Below are 14727 nucleotides of genomic sequence, written 5' to 3' on the forward strand. Positions count from 1 at the left end.
GTATCCAGAACAAATTATTCAACTATCAGGTTTGTGGATTCACAACTAATTGGAAAAATACTCATTGAACAACTAGTTTACTATCAAATTAGTAGGATATTGTAACTGAAGTCCAGTTAGGGTCCATTCCAGACCTGGTTCTATTCACTATTTTCATTAACAACATGGGCAGTGGAATACAAAGTATAGGTCAGATTTGATTCCACTTATTAGGAATGTAAGTGGATTTAGGAACCTAAGTGTGTTTATATTCCACTGCTCAAATCCATGTGAAACAGTTAATACAACAACTGTATGTATCCTCCTCCTCACTGCTTTTTTTGTGATTCAGTCTTCATGGTGAGATGATGGTGTGTTACAAAAGTAGATGTATTAATGGATTTTCAGGACTTGAATAAGGTGAAATAGGATTAAAGTTAGGTGCCTAAGTCCACTTAGACACCTAATAGATGGAATCTGGCCCTATGCTCATAAAATATGTGGATGACACAAAGCTGGGATGGATTATACATACATTGGAGGTTAGGATTAGAATTCAAAATGATCTTGAGCTGTTACCCATCTGACTTTGCCTGCTTAGACACACAGGTGTTTGGACCTGTCGTCAAAATCCACAACGTTGTGGGTAACCACCATATGGAATATCTTTAAAAGACTGTGAGTAATAACAGCCAAACCAAATTGTTAATCATAATGTTATAAATTATAATGCCATGAAATTCAAATAAATTGCAGGAGTTTTGCTTTGAAAACTGAACTCATATTGGAGTTACACTATAAAATGAACAGAAAATTCATTCTTCAATATATTCATTGTGAATTGCTTGGTCTTGATCCAGTGCCAGACTTCTTCCTTAAAGTTAAAGTTGATGACTACAAACTTATCATCATCTGAAGAAAATAATTCAAAGATTCTGACACTCAGATTTACATAATGAGGCCCAATATCCACACACTTTTTGCAGGAACATTTGTGTGCTTACTTTGGCATACTGTTATCACTGTTACACACATTTCTACTTTGTGGTTTGAAGTTATATTTGTTAAAAACATTATTATTATGGGTCCACTTCTCCTCATACATTGTTTTTATATCTGCATATCTCCTCTTATTTTGGAGAGTTAGCCCTTATTTGCAGGGGTGGATCCCTTTTGGATTGGACTGCACCCCAGGAGCTTCCAGGGACTTTAAAATCCCTTTAAAAGAAGGTAAAATTACTTCATGTCTTCTGTTTTCCCACCTCTCCTGCCTGATACATTTAGTTTTTCCACTGTCCCAGGGTTGGGACATGAGAGCTGTTCCTGCCCACCCCAGCCAGACTCTATATGGGTTGGACTCAGCTGAAGATGGGGAAAACAGCAGTGGGGATGGGTGGAGGTATTCCTTTTTCCTGTACCTGCTTCTAGGTCTCCTACCCTGCTGTTGCTGCTATCTCTGTCCCCAGATGCGCCCATTCCCAGTGCAATGTAGCTGGAGTGAGAAGGAGAAGCTCCAGTGCTTCCCATGTCCCTGGAACAGCAGGAAAAGCAACAGGTTGGGTAATAGGGAGAAGGGAAGGGTTTTCACCTGCTTTAGAAAAACGTCCCATGGGTGGTCGGGGCAGAAGAGGCTGAGCTAGGGTTGCAGCCACCCCTGCAGTGCCAGTTGCTGTTCCAGTAACGACTTTTTGGGAAATCCTGGATCTGCCCCTGCTTATTTCAGCTCACGTGTGGAAAAAAAAGCCATTAACATCTGTATTTGTTCTGCAATTATTCTCTTCTCACTCCTCTCAAAATATTTGATGCCTACAGCTTTAGCGATTTTAAACCTTTTCTTAGTGCTTGTTTGTTATATCTCATTCTATACTAATATTCACTATAGATGAAATCCATTGACCAGCTCAATAAGTTTATAGTACTGTAAGTAAATGTAATATGTGTAACAGCAGGAGGAACCAGGGGGCAGTCTGCAGAACTGTGCTGACTGTTCATATGGATTGCAGTTCCCAGATACCCCCCCATAGGTTGGGTGGGGGGCAAGCGAAAAAGGAAGAAGCTTGAGTCTGGAGTAAAGGGAAGAAAGAGCAGGGTGCACGTGGAAACTGGTCATCCCTACACAGAGGAGTGCACAGGGGAGCTGGAGCTCTCACTGGGTCTGGCAGCCAGGACTGTGGACTGAAGGAGCTGGCCTCAGACTTGGGACTGTGGACTGAAGGAGCTGGACAGACTTTAAGCTGTCTAGGAACTAAAGGCTTGTTTGGGGATACCTCTGGAGGTATGTGGAGTAAATTAAGGTGCTGAATGTCTGTTACTGCAGTGTTGATGTTTCTTTACCTGTTACCTTCCTTTGGGCCATTAACCGCTATGATTTTCTACATAAAAGTGGGAACTTCCCCTTGCTTCTTGAGCAAGCTGTTGCTGCAGGGTCGGCACAGTATATTGTGTTGTATGCAGAAGACCTGGAGTTATACGCAACCTGAAGACTATAGGTGAATAGACCAAGGTGAATATTCATCTGAGTTCTGAAATATCTGGAGCTTTCTCTTTTAATCTTTGGTTTATCTTACTTAACTATATGCCTATATTAAAAAAAACCAAAAAAAACTTCCTATTACCTATATCAACTGCTCCTATATTCACATCCAAGTTCATTTTCCATCTTATTTCTTAATTGCTACTACTCAAGGGCTCAACTGATCTATCTGTGGTTTGCCACTATCTGCAGAGCTTGAGAACTAGTGACTCTCTCTTTCACAAAGCCTTTATTATGTCCACAAATTGGTATGGCATGTAGGTCAAAATAAGAGCCTAAAAGTGAAGTGTTACTACATGGGGACACAAGAAACACTTCCACCTGTACCAGTCAGTGTCAGTACCTGAAGGAATGGCTTTGAAGATGATAAAGGGAGATATTGGTAATGAAAGAACTGCTTGGTATAGCTGGAATTGTCTCTTAGTAGAAAGAAAGAAAATGTGATAAACAGTTGAAAGAAGAGGATAGATTTTCAGGGAACTCCTGGGAAAGCATGTTTTAATATAGTGAGGGAACTGTAAAAGACATCTAAGCCAGGAAAAGCAGTATCTAACCTGAATGTGGAAATGGTTAACAGGGGCTGTGAGGATTTTTTGAATCAGCCTTTAAATCAAGTCAAGAGTAAAAAGAAAAAAAGCAGATGATCAGGCTGAAATCTAGAGGAGAGTTAAGTTGGCAAAGTGAGGAGGTGGGGAAGATTTACAAAGATGAAAAGTAGGAAGGCAGAAGTAGAAAAAAAAGGATGCTATGGAACACTTTCAGTAGATTGATTATTTGATATTTTTGCCCTGAATGTTATGAATTGATTGAAAAGTATTTTACAAATCACAACTACATGGGATTGGCCTAAGTATGTACAAATATGGCTGGAGGAATGTAACACGGTATGTATTCTGCTATGGGGCTTTAGGAAGTCTTTAAGGTTGATTCGAACGAGCCATGTCAGTATAGTATAGTATGCTCATCTTGAACATTAAAGTTTTGTAGTTTGCTGACTGAAACTTACTTGATTGTTGTTGACCTACCTGAGTTTCTGTAGAGAAAGTACAAGTATGAAGATTTGATATAACTTCATTTTTAATATATAACTACACAATTTGAAGAATATTCACATACAAACCTATGCCAGTTTTATGACTTCAGTTTGTTGTTGCCAGCATGCAAAATGTGCAATAAAAATGATACATAGAAGTTAAACAAAAAAATTCTAAAGTTCAGATAAACCTTTGGGAGAAGTTCAAACTGAACCTAAAATAAATAAAATGACCTACTGGGACTATATAGACAGGCAAACTTTACCTGCCAGTGATTTTAGGCAGATGTAGGTTCAGCTGACTTGGCTGCAGCATGATGTGAGTGGAACACAAGCTTATCTAGTTTTTATGGTTGGAGTTTCCTGAGTGCAGCTGCTCCATGAACATATTGTTAAATAAAAAACTTGTTTGTCAAAACTTGAACTTCTTTATCTTGCAACGGTGATCTTCAGGACTGTTTTTTTGGACGTATTTGAAGATAGTTGTGGTAGATATTGTATGCTGGGACCAGTAAAAACTACATCAAATGTAAAGGGCTATTGTAAACAAGAAAACAAAAGATGAGAAGTGAGAGAGAAAATATAGGAAACTGGAAATTTGGAAACAAGAACTCTAGAGAATGCATTACTAGGGAACCAGGAATACTACAAAGAAACTTCTTACACAGAAGCTGAATGTGAGAAGATATTAACAAGATATTTTTTAGAGCAGTAATAGTAAGTATACATTCTCCTCTGGTTTCTCTTCACCTTTATTTCATTTTTGGAGAAATTCAGTGGTTGGTCTTCCTGAAAGATTTGACAATTGAGGATTGTTAATAATTATGTATTTAACTTTTCTTTTCTGCAGTATTACCCAATGAGAGGGGCTGCATTTGTTTTGCTCTTGCCTGTCCAAATTTAAAAACTGTACTGAGAAAATTTGAATCATTACTTGAAACTTGATCTTGCTGAGAAGTCCTGTCTGTTCTGCTGCAGCAGTAAGCTCCATGCTGCTGGACATTGTAGGTGTTTGCCATGGTATTCTGATAGATTGAGAAATTTATAGCCATATACAAGGGTGGATCCAGTTTTTCCCAAAAGGAGATGTAGGACCAGCAACCTGCACTTCAGGGGTGGCTGTACCCCTAGCTCCTTGTCTTTTCTGCCCCCACTGATGCAACCAGACCACATTTGAGAGCCTCTATGGACTTTGTAGAGTTCCTAAAGCAGGCAAAAGTCCCCCTTCCTTCCCTCCTCCCTACCCCACGTCCCTGCCATAGTTGCTTTCCCCTCTGTTCCAGGGGTGGGGGAAGCACCAGAGCTGCCCACCCCATCCGGACTGCATGTGGGTAGGGTGCATCTGGGGGATGGGGGCAGTGGCAAAAGCAGGGCAGGAGACTAATTTCCCCCTTCACTTCCCCATCACCTAAAAGCAGGCTTAGGGAAGGGGATCTCTGCCCCCCCCCCATCCCCACTGCTGCTTTCCCCATCCCCAACTAAACTTCACCCACATATAGGCCTAGCTGGAGCAGACAGGCAAAGCCATGATGCTTCCTTTGCCCCTGGGACAGCAGGGAAAGCAACAGCAACAGGTGTGGGGAAGGGGAAAAGGAGAGGAGGTGGGGTTTTAACCTACTTTAGGGTCTTAAAGTCCCTGGAAACTCCTGTGGTATAGTCCAATCCAAAAGAGGGTGTAGCCTTGCAACTGCACCTCCTCTGGATCTGCCCCTTGGCCATGTATATAAAATATTAAAAGATTATTGACCATATATATATACTACTGAACATATAGTAGGCAACCATTGATCCTTCTAGATCATGGTGTGTGTGTGAGAGGACACCAGGTCCTTCAACACATTCACAGGACTATGGAGGAGCAGAGGCTGTCCAGGCCGTCCACCCCCTCTTTAGACCATTGAAACAGAATCCAAAGGCAGACATCTAATGCTTCAAGGTAGTTATATGCATATCCAGGAATCAAGCCCAGGTCTTCCTCATAGTAGGAAAGGATTCTACCACTGAACCACAACAGCAGGTCACTGAACATACACACACACAAAAACCAAACCGTGAACAGCTATTCATTCAATGAACACAGGCTGCCTTGTGCAAAGAACAAGCTAGAACCATGTGGGAAACATAGCATGTCATCATTGAATTCCAAAATATTAATTTAGGTTGCATAGAAAACCTTTTACATTTCCAAACTTTAATTGTTTAACTTTTCAATTGTGATATTCTTTTTGTCTTGTCTCCTCTTTCACATGGGAGGCACCCTGACTCTCTCGTTTATGTTGGGCCACTGGCAGCTAATACTGCAGGAGTCGAGACAGAAAGGAGAACAAGGAAAGAGGCTCGTTCTGGAGCCTAGTGGTTAGGTCATTCAACTGGGAGACAGAAGACTGGTGTTTTGGCTTGTGCTTCGTGGGTTATTTCTGGGTTTCTTAATCAATGACTGTCAAATATATAGGAGCAGAAAGACATAGCTAGCTGTGTTAGTCTGAAGTTGCTCAGGTTAGATATGCACCTTTACAGATTAATTAATGATATACACAGCAAAGAAAGCAGAGGTTTTCATGATCCCAAGATCAGTTCACCAAATGCTGTGAAAGGACTTCATCAGATGCTATGAAAGGACAGCATAGAGCTGTCTTTTCACAACATCTGATGAAGTCCTTTCACAGTATCTTTTGAAGTGAACTTGGATTCACAAAAGCTTGTGGTCTGTCTGTCTATCATCTTGTTTAGTTAGTCTATAAAAGGGCATGCCCACCCTGCCTTCTAATAAATTTCATATATAACAATCAATCTGTTTCAGGCTGGAAATATCAATTAAATGATTCCTAAAATCCTAAATGATTTCCTAAGGTGCAAATTTAGGATAGCTTGCAGCAAGAAGCAGGTAATCATGCATTAAGTTCTAACCCAGCTACATGTTCAACCAAATAATGGAGTGATTAAACAAGCTATAAGCTACAAAGTTATTCCACAAAAAATGTGTAATAATGTTGTAGTTTGTTCAATTCACATCATTAATTGAATTTGTGGCCAGGTGCTCCCTTGTCTGAGGGACTCCCAGCTACAGGGGGTGCATTACCCACTTCTAGCCCTGCAGGTGACAAGGCTTGCGATGGGGACTTGTCAGCTGTGGGACTTGCAGTGGGGGAACGCTGCCCCCCTTCCCCTGCCCCCACAAGTGTCATTGGCTGTGGGGCTCACAGCAGGGGCAGCATTCCCTTCATTGACACCACTGTGAGCCCCAGAGTTGGCATGGGCTGTGGGGCTCACAGCAGGGAAAGCATTCCCTGTAGCCCATATCAGCTACGGAGCTTGCGGCAGAGGAACACTGCCCCTGTGGGAAGCCCCACCAACCCTGTCAGCTGTGGGACTCGCAGCCACAAGAGCCAGTGTAGGGAGAGCTTGCGATCATGACCCCAGGCTCCCCCTCCTCTGGAGGCAAGGCCAGATGGGCTCTAATGTGCCATCACACAATCACACCTCCTGCCATGGCAGGAGGTGTGATTGTGTGGCTTGTGCATTAGATCCCATTCACCTCTACCTGCACATGTAGAGGGACCCTTATGCACAGTTTGTGATCCTATTCCACATGCAGTGTGGATGTGCAAGTGTCCATAAGGAAATGTGCAGTTCGCTGTGCTCTGGCTGGGCAGATACATGATAGGCAGGTACATGACTTTATAAATGCATACTTTGAGAACATAACTCCCAAGATTAGGCAAAAACTAATATTCTTCTTGAATCTGGTTTAATAGGTAGTCAAAGAGAGGGAGATGTATAGAACAGTGAGTGTGTGTGACTTAGTGAGATGTCTACTACAGGCAACCCCCTCTTAGCACTCTTAATTGGTTCCTGAAAACCTGAGCATAAAGTGAAACTAGCGTTAAGCAAAATTGAAAGTATTTGAAGACCCACGATGGTGACCGCAATTGTTTTTAATGACCCAAGATAGCAACCATGAGTGTTATAATGAAACTCGCTAAGCACTAAGTGAAATCAGGTATCAATTTCAAATGAGCATTATAGCGAAATAGCGCTAAGTGAAACAGCGTTAAGCAGGGGTTGCCTGTACTTGGATGGGAGGCGAACCTAGGTTCTAGCCTGGACCTCTCCCCCATCTGCTGACTCTCTACTTATTTTAGCAAATGAATAGTAAATGTAAGGTATAATGGCTCAGTTTCAAGAGGAGGGCAGAACAACTTGTGGCCTGGTTGTTGGACCACTGTTCAATTCCCCTCTTGGTGAGGGGGCCCTCCTACTGGCTTCGAAAATTCCCTAACCACTAAACTATTGGACTAACAAATGAGAAGGCCTTCCCCTCCTCCTAACACTTGCTGGTCATGGGGTTTTGCTCAGCTATAGTTTTGGGATTTATGTTTGTCCAGGTACATGCATATGGCTGGGGGGAAAGCCTTGACTGGCATTTCCTTACACAGCATCAATTCACAGCTGTTAGTAGCTGAAGAGTTGGAATTACCTTTACTATTTTAATTCTTTCTAAACAATTTGGTTTTCCTTTTGCCCCAACTGCTGTTTCCCTCTTTGATGTGTGTACAAAGTTGTAGAGAAACTTCAACCATGTTCATTTGAATATGCAATAGTTTCAAAACAGCAGTGCTGAGATATTCTTGGATGTTTCCCCACAGCACCTGGAATTGCAAGGAAAAAAGAAACTATTTGACAAAGGATCTGAAACATGAAGGATCTGAAATAGCATTTTACTGAATATTAAGTTCTGATAATAAAGGATAACAATGATGTTAATCGAACTAGATCTGAGGTCACATATTTCTTTTAGGAGTTTACAAGATGTATTACAGGTAATTCATTTAGACCAGTAGTGCACAACCTTTTGACCCTGTAGGCTGGCTGAAGGGCATAAGGCTAGTCCATTAGCTGGATGAGGCCCTATGCGCTAGGGTCAGGCCCTGTTCTACTGCCACATGGCCCCCTGCACTGGAACCGGGGATCAGGCCTGTGTGTACAAATTAGGTATTTGAGCAAGCATATATACAAGTAGTCATCTACATTTACTCATCCAAGTTAAATTTTGCACACTACGGGCAAGTCTACATGTCACTGTAGAGCGACGTTGCTTTGGCACCATGCTTTAGTACTTCCTTTTGTCAGTACTAAAGCACAGCACAGCACAGGTGGTTACTGCACCGTGCGTGCAGCTGCTGGTTAGATTTTTTTGCTACGTTGCTGTAGCAGCGCGCTATAACGCTATGGTGTATCAGTATGGTGAGGTGGCTGGCGATCACCTGTAGACCTGCGTGATCACTAGATTGGTGTAGTGTGCCATACAGTGATGTAGTACATTGCTATGTCATCATAGGGCGACATGTGGATGTGCCCAATGTTAGGTGCATAGAGATGTATGTGTACAATTACATATGCTTATCTTGGATATATTAATCCTAATGGGACATTGATATTAAATTCCTCCTTTCCACATAGTTATGTTCATGAACTTCAAGGGAAATGCAGATACTATAACCAGTATATCCTTGGCAACATGCAATTCATATTTTACCTTTTCATTCAGCAAGTGCAATGCTGCTGTACTTGGTTTGTTTTTCTTTACTTTTTCATGGTTTTTAAATAACAACATTTTACTCGAGATCAACATTTACCTGGCAGTTAATATTGTGTATACTGCCAATTGTTGCCCCCCTCATTAGTTATTTTGACTATTTAATATAATAATGATTATACTATTTTCAGTAGAGAATAGTAATCTCATTAGTCATGGTTGATTTTACATACAAAATTAAACTATTGTTACGGGTCAAACTAAACTTCACTGAAGTGAATTGAGAGAGTTGTGTAGCAGCTATCCTGCCTTTATGATAGCTGTAAGAAGTAGTTAATTTGCTTTATGAAACTGTCTTTCAGGGAAAAAAAGGGCAGAAGTGTTTTCACTAGCTATTGTTTTGTGAAGTTTCATGTGTATGTAGAACAGAGGCCAAATAGGGCAGAAAAGCAGAGAGAGAGAGAAAAAAGTTTGCACGAAAGAAGCTATCATGGATGAGAGCCTTTTGTGGGGGGGGGAAAAGGTGTTCTGAGAAAATCTTGAACTAAGAATTGGCTTAAAGATGCTTGGAATTGTAAGCTAAGCAACTGTGTCATGTGATTTGATTCCTTCCATAACCAGGAAAAGAGAAATTTGTGAATTCTTTGGAAAATAAAAAGCAGGTTGGTATCAAAGAAGCCCTTGATTTCATCACCAATTTTGTCTCATAATGGAAACAATTTGCAAAACTTTGAATTTTTAGTTAGTTGCTTGGGTATCTCAATCTTTATATAGCAGTATTCTGCTTCACTTCTCATATTGTGTAATGTACCTGTACCATGTGTTCAGGGGTAAATCTTTTTTGAGGCAGAAATTTCTTTATGAAGAAATTTATTCTTTATCTTACATTAGATCACTGGTTTCATTTTGCCTGGCTCAATGCAAAGCCAAGATTTTTTTTCCCCTCCTTTTAAGGAAGAAGACATTACATGGAATTCTAGAGGCAAAACAAAGATATATTTATGGAGCCTTCCTTAAAATTAGGGTGAGTGTATTTAAATTTCTCTCTCATTTGTAAGACCCTGACAACAGCTCTTTTAGTAAAAATGTTTAGTTTTTTGTAATTCAACTTAATGTTTCAGAATAGGCACTAAAATTTAGCTGTGACATTAGTCATTAGCAACTGTGTATCATTTAGCAATCACAATATGGTAAAACTATAGATGTTTCTCTTATTATTATTGGCTAATGGCCAAAGGCAAGATTAGAGCATGAGACTGAACTGTAAAACCATGAGATGGTCTTGTACTGTACTTCATGCCATTTTAAAATGTAGGGATTTCACCCAAAGACAGTATCGACAGATATTTTGATTCAGTTCTGGAGCAATCTGTTTAAATATATCTGATTTCATCTCTTCTGTTTGTAGTTCATTGCCACTGTACCTAATAGCAGAGCCCTGTCATTTGGACTAGTACAAAAAAAAAGTGTGTGTGTGGGGGGTAGTCTTTCCATGGGAAATTTTAAGGGGGTTGGAGCCTGATGCAGCCTCTGTGGCAGCTGGAGATAAGGGTTGCTCAGGTTTGAGAAACTCTAGGAAGGAGTAATATGATCATTTATATGACTCAGTGTGTGTCACACACTCACACACTCCATAATATGAATTTCTACCAACAATCTATATATCTATAGCTAGATATATTGCAATAGATATTTGGCTAAAATTTAAAATATTTTTATTTGACATTTCTTTCAGGGTTCCTCAGTTGTACTGCAGGTGTCTCATGCTCTCATTCCTTTACAGGATGAGTAGCCTAGTCAGACTATGCTTTCTCTGATATCCCACACAGAGGAGGAAGGGGGTGTACCTGGGTGTCCCTGGACATCATGAATCATGTGGCCCAAAGCTAGGAGTCCAATTTATGAAAGACAATGAGAACAAAAGGAAACCAAACTACAACTCCTATGATGGGAGCAGGATCTCATCATCCCACAGCATGATTTCCCTTACAAAAGATTTTGATTTTAAGGTATTCACTATTTCAGTGAAAAGCCAGCATTTTCTGTGGAAAACAGACACTTCCAGCAAACAATTTCATTTGGTCAAAATTCTGCTTTTCTGTCAAAATTGTTGCAACGAGGAATGTTCATTTACTCTTAACTGCTAACTCTTGTACCACCAGGTAGTTTGTTAGGGCTTTATACAGCAGCTCCCCAGTGAAAGAAAAATTACTGATACAGACTGAATATATTCTTAGTGCAATTAATTTGTTTTAAATGCATGCTCCAAACCCAGGTGATATGTTGTTGCATTGAAAAGTCAAGGTAATTGTGTCTTTAATGCTCACTGGTTCTTTTGAAAAACTTACCTTTTTACTTGTTGAGGTGTCAGTTTTCTCATTTATGAAATGAAGTAATAGTATGTATTTGTTTTCTAGTGCTGTTGTGAGGCATAACTGCATGACATTTATTAAGCAAATTGTAAATAGAAAAATCACAGCTGTGGAAAGACATTTCGGGAATCATTCCAGTTTCCTGATTATAATCCTAATCCAGAAGATTCCAGGGAACATGCTCTAATCTTTGGCTCAGGCAAATTTAAATAAACCACCCATGACAGGTCATGAAACATTTGTTATTTATACATGCAACGAGGCTTTTCTCATTAAATGTGTTCTGCATCAGGGTGGTCCAACCTGGGGCCTGAGGGCTGCATGCAATCCACAAGCACTACCATGTAGCCCACAGGCCCCTAAAGCCATCTCTTCCACTGCTGCCTGGCAGCGCGGGGCATGAAGGGCTGCTGCTGGTGCAGTCTGTGTGGCAGATGGGGACAAATATTGCTCAGGCTTGAGGAACTCTAGGAAGGAGGAAGGCGGTTATTTCAGGGGGAGTCTGGTATATGGCCAATTTGTCTGTAATACACCTTTTATAAAAACATGGGCCTGGTCTACTTATTTCATGGTTGTCTGCGTTACCTTGAAAGAAATCCTGTCCAATGGCTTAAGGAGTACCTATCTTAATATGACCAGGCTGTCATAAATTCCACTGAGGAAAGTAGATGGACAGGGCCAGAGATCTTGAGACATTATAAATAGGAGGAAATTTCATGACCATGATTCATGGAGTTGCTTTCCATGAATATGGGAAAACTCATTCAAAGACAACTCTGGTCCTGTCATCCATAAAAGAATATGTGGTTTTCATGGGGGTTTTGCTAGTTACAAAAGTATATATATAGAAGGAGGGAAAATCATGAGATATTATACATACCTAAAGACTTTTGATTAAATATATTTTTTTTTAATATTAGTTTGGTTTCTTTTAGAATTCAATAATCATCAGATACTGTGACACACGGAATTATAAAAAAAAAAAAGATCTATGCAAGGTAAATCAATATAACATTTGGAAGCACAGAAACAAATGGGATTGAATGATTGCATCTCTCTGCATTGAACTGAAACTACATTCTTCAGCCTTCTAAAAATGCGTCCCTGAAGTGTCTGAGAGAGAGAACACCTGGTGGAAGCTCCGATTGGTGTATTTTTTTTCTAATTTTTTTAGAATTTCAACTCAGAAGGGTCTTTCAGTGCTAATTAACACCATTTGACATAATTATATGTATAAACACTTCATAAGCACTGGGTAACAATGTTGAAAAAGTGTTGTACTCAATCACTTCTTACAGCACATGCCAAAATATTAGCATGACACTTGAACAACCCTGCAGTCTGCTTGGGCAAACTAATCACATATAAAAGAAACAACCTAAGGGGGATTTCATGAAAGCAAATGGAATGACTGGTGTTCTCACGTGTTTATTTGATTTACTTTAATAACTCAGCATATAAATAATTCAGAATTTTTCCCCAGCTGCTCAGATTTCATATCCAGCTACAGTAGCAGTTCAAATTTTGCTCTCTTTTACTTAAACAAACACTGCTGAGCACACGTTCCGAGTGTACATTTCTTCTTCCTTCAGTGCTTCTTCAATAACATTTCAAATTATAAATACAAATTAGGTTACCATCAGTACTTACTATGCATGATGTGAGATGTGGTTATAAAGTCAGGGAAGGGTTCTATGTTTAATGAGCTTATATCATATTTGCTCATGCTTACCAGTAAGAAGATATTTTTTCTGTCATCCCTGAAAAGTAACCCTGGAAACCAATAATCAAACTCTTCTATTCTACCCACATTCATTTCTTTATATGAGGCTGAACAGTGGTTTCTGAGTACCTACCTTCCTGTAATACATAAAGTAATATGATTAACATCTGTTGCATGGTTATTCTCTCCACCTCTCCATGTGGGGAAAGCATACACAGTGCAGTGTCTTGTTGTGCTAATTGGCTATATTTGCTCTTTTTATTTATTTGGCAGAGGACAGGAGGGGGGAAATAACATTTTGTATTCTTATTGTGGTTATTCAGTCTTTTCCCTGATTTTCAGGGATCCAGGTTTTCCGTTTGCCATGGGAAAATGTGATTTTTCTCCCTTTAAAGGGAAAAAACATGAATTTGCAAGAAACCATGGGTTTCCCTTGACAGGCTGCCAGTGTTCCAGCCTGCAAGGGTCCGCAGAGGGCCGGGGGTGGGAGCAGGGGGCAGGGAGTGCCACATGCACATGTGGTGTGCAGCAGCTCCTGCAGCTACCTCCAGGTAAGTCTATGCGGGTGGGGAGGGCACAGGCAATGTGGTAGACGGGTGGAGGGGGCACATGCCCCCCAGATTTCTGTATCCACTCTGGGACATGGGGCTGTAGCCTGGCCAGACCAGCTCCAGGCAGAAGCCACATCTGCAGCCCAGCAGGCAGGACCTGGCATGGGAGGGAGCACTGCACCACCACAGCGACCAAAATGAAATACCCCCTGCTGTCCAGCAGCAGCGGGAGGCACAGCTCTTCACTGCCACCACTGCTGGGCCTTATCATGGCAGCCATACCGGGTCCCAACTGCTGGGCCACAGAGGTGGCTCCTACCCAGAGCTGCTTCAGCCAGGCTACAGCTCCGTGCCCTGTACCCCATTGTGGGTGCAGAAATCTGGGGGGGCACATGACCCCACCTTCCCATGAACCTGTATCCCTCCACCCCCTCCACATGTCACCTATGCCCACACCCCCTACCCCATACACTGGGGGGCTGGGGGTCAAGGAGTGAGGGGCACTGGCAGGGTCAGGGGGGTGTGGGTTGAGGCTGAGGGGCACTAGCATGGGTTGAGGGGCTGTGGGCAAGGAGCAAGGGGCACCAGCAGGGATGGGGGACTATGGGTTGGGAGCAAGGGGCATTAGCAGGGATGAGGGGCTGTAGGTCAGGAGTGAGGGGCACCAGCAGAGACAGGGACAGGGGTTGGAAGTGAAGGTTACTGGCAGGGATGGGGGGGCTGTGGGTTGAGTGTGAGGGGCAATGGCATGGGCAGGGGCAGGGCACCAGCCTATCAGGGCTTCTCAGCACCACAAAGCAATATGGGGGACAACCACAACGGGACCCGTGTCCTGGTTAGTGAAGGGGGCAGGGGAGGTCTGATTTTTGATGATAAAAGAACCAAAATCAAATACCAAAATATATAGGTATTTAGAATTTATTTTATTATGATGATTGAGGCACTTGTAGGCTTCCAAATTGCTTTAAAATTGAAAAAGTATCAATAAAACATTACTAAT

At 41.5% G+C, this 14727-nt stretch overlaps 1 long non-coding RNA gene across 1 annotated transcript in view; it reads left to right on the forward strand.

Moving 5' to 3' along the window:
• The window catches only part of LOC102388246, a 28396-nt gene extending 15944 nt beyond the window's left edge, over positions 1–12452 (forward strand). Inside the window, exons 3-4 of the long non-coding RNA XR_323349.2 lie at positions 10036–10105; positions 12389–12452. This is a non-coding gene — a long non-coding RNA (uncharacterized LOC102388246). The remainder of the gene's footprint in view (positions 1–10035; positions 10106–12388) is intronic.
• Positions 12453–14727: the final 2275 nt, after the last annotated feature.

The sequence above is a fragment of the Alligator sinensis genome, unplaced genomic scaffold, assembly GCF_000455745.1.
Source record: "Alligator sinensis unplaced genomic scaffold, ASM45574v1 scaffold544_1, whole genome shotgun sequence".
In the NCBI taxonomy this organism is placed as follows: domain Eukaryota; kingdom Metazoa; phylum Chordata; order Crocodylia; family Alligatoridae; genus Alligator; species Alligator sinensis.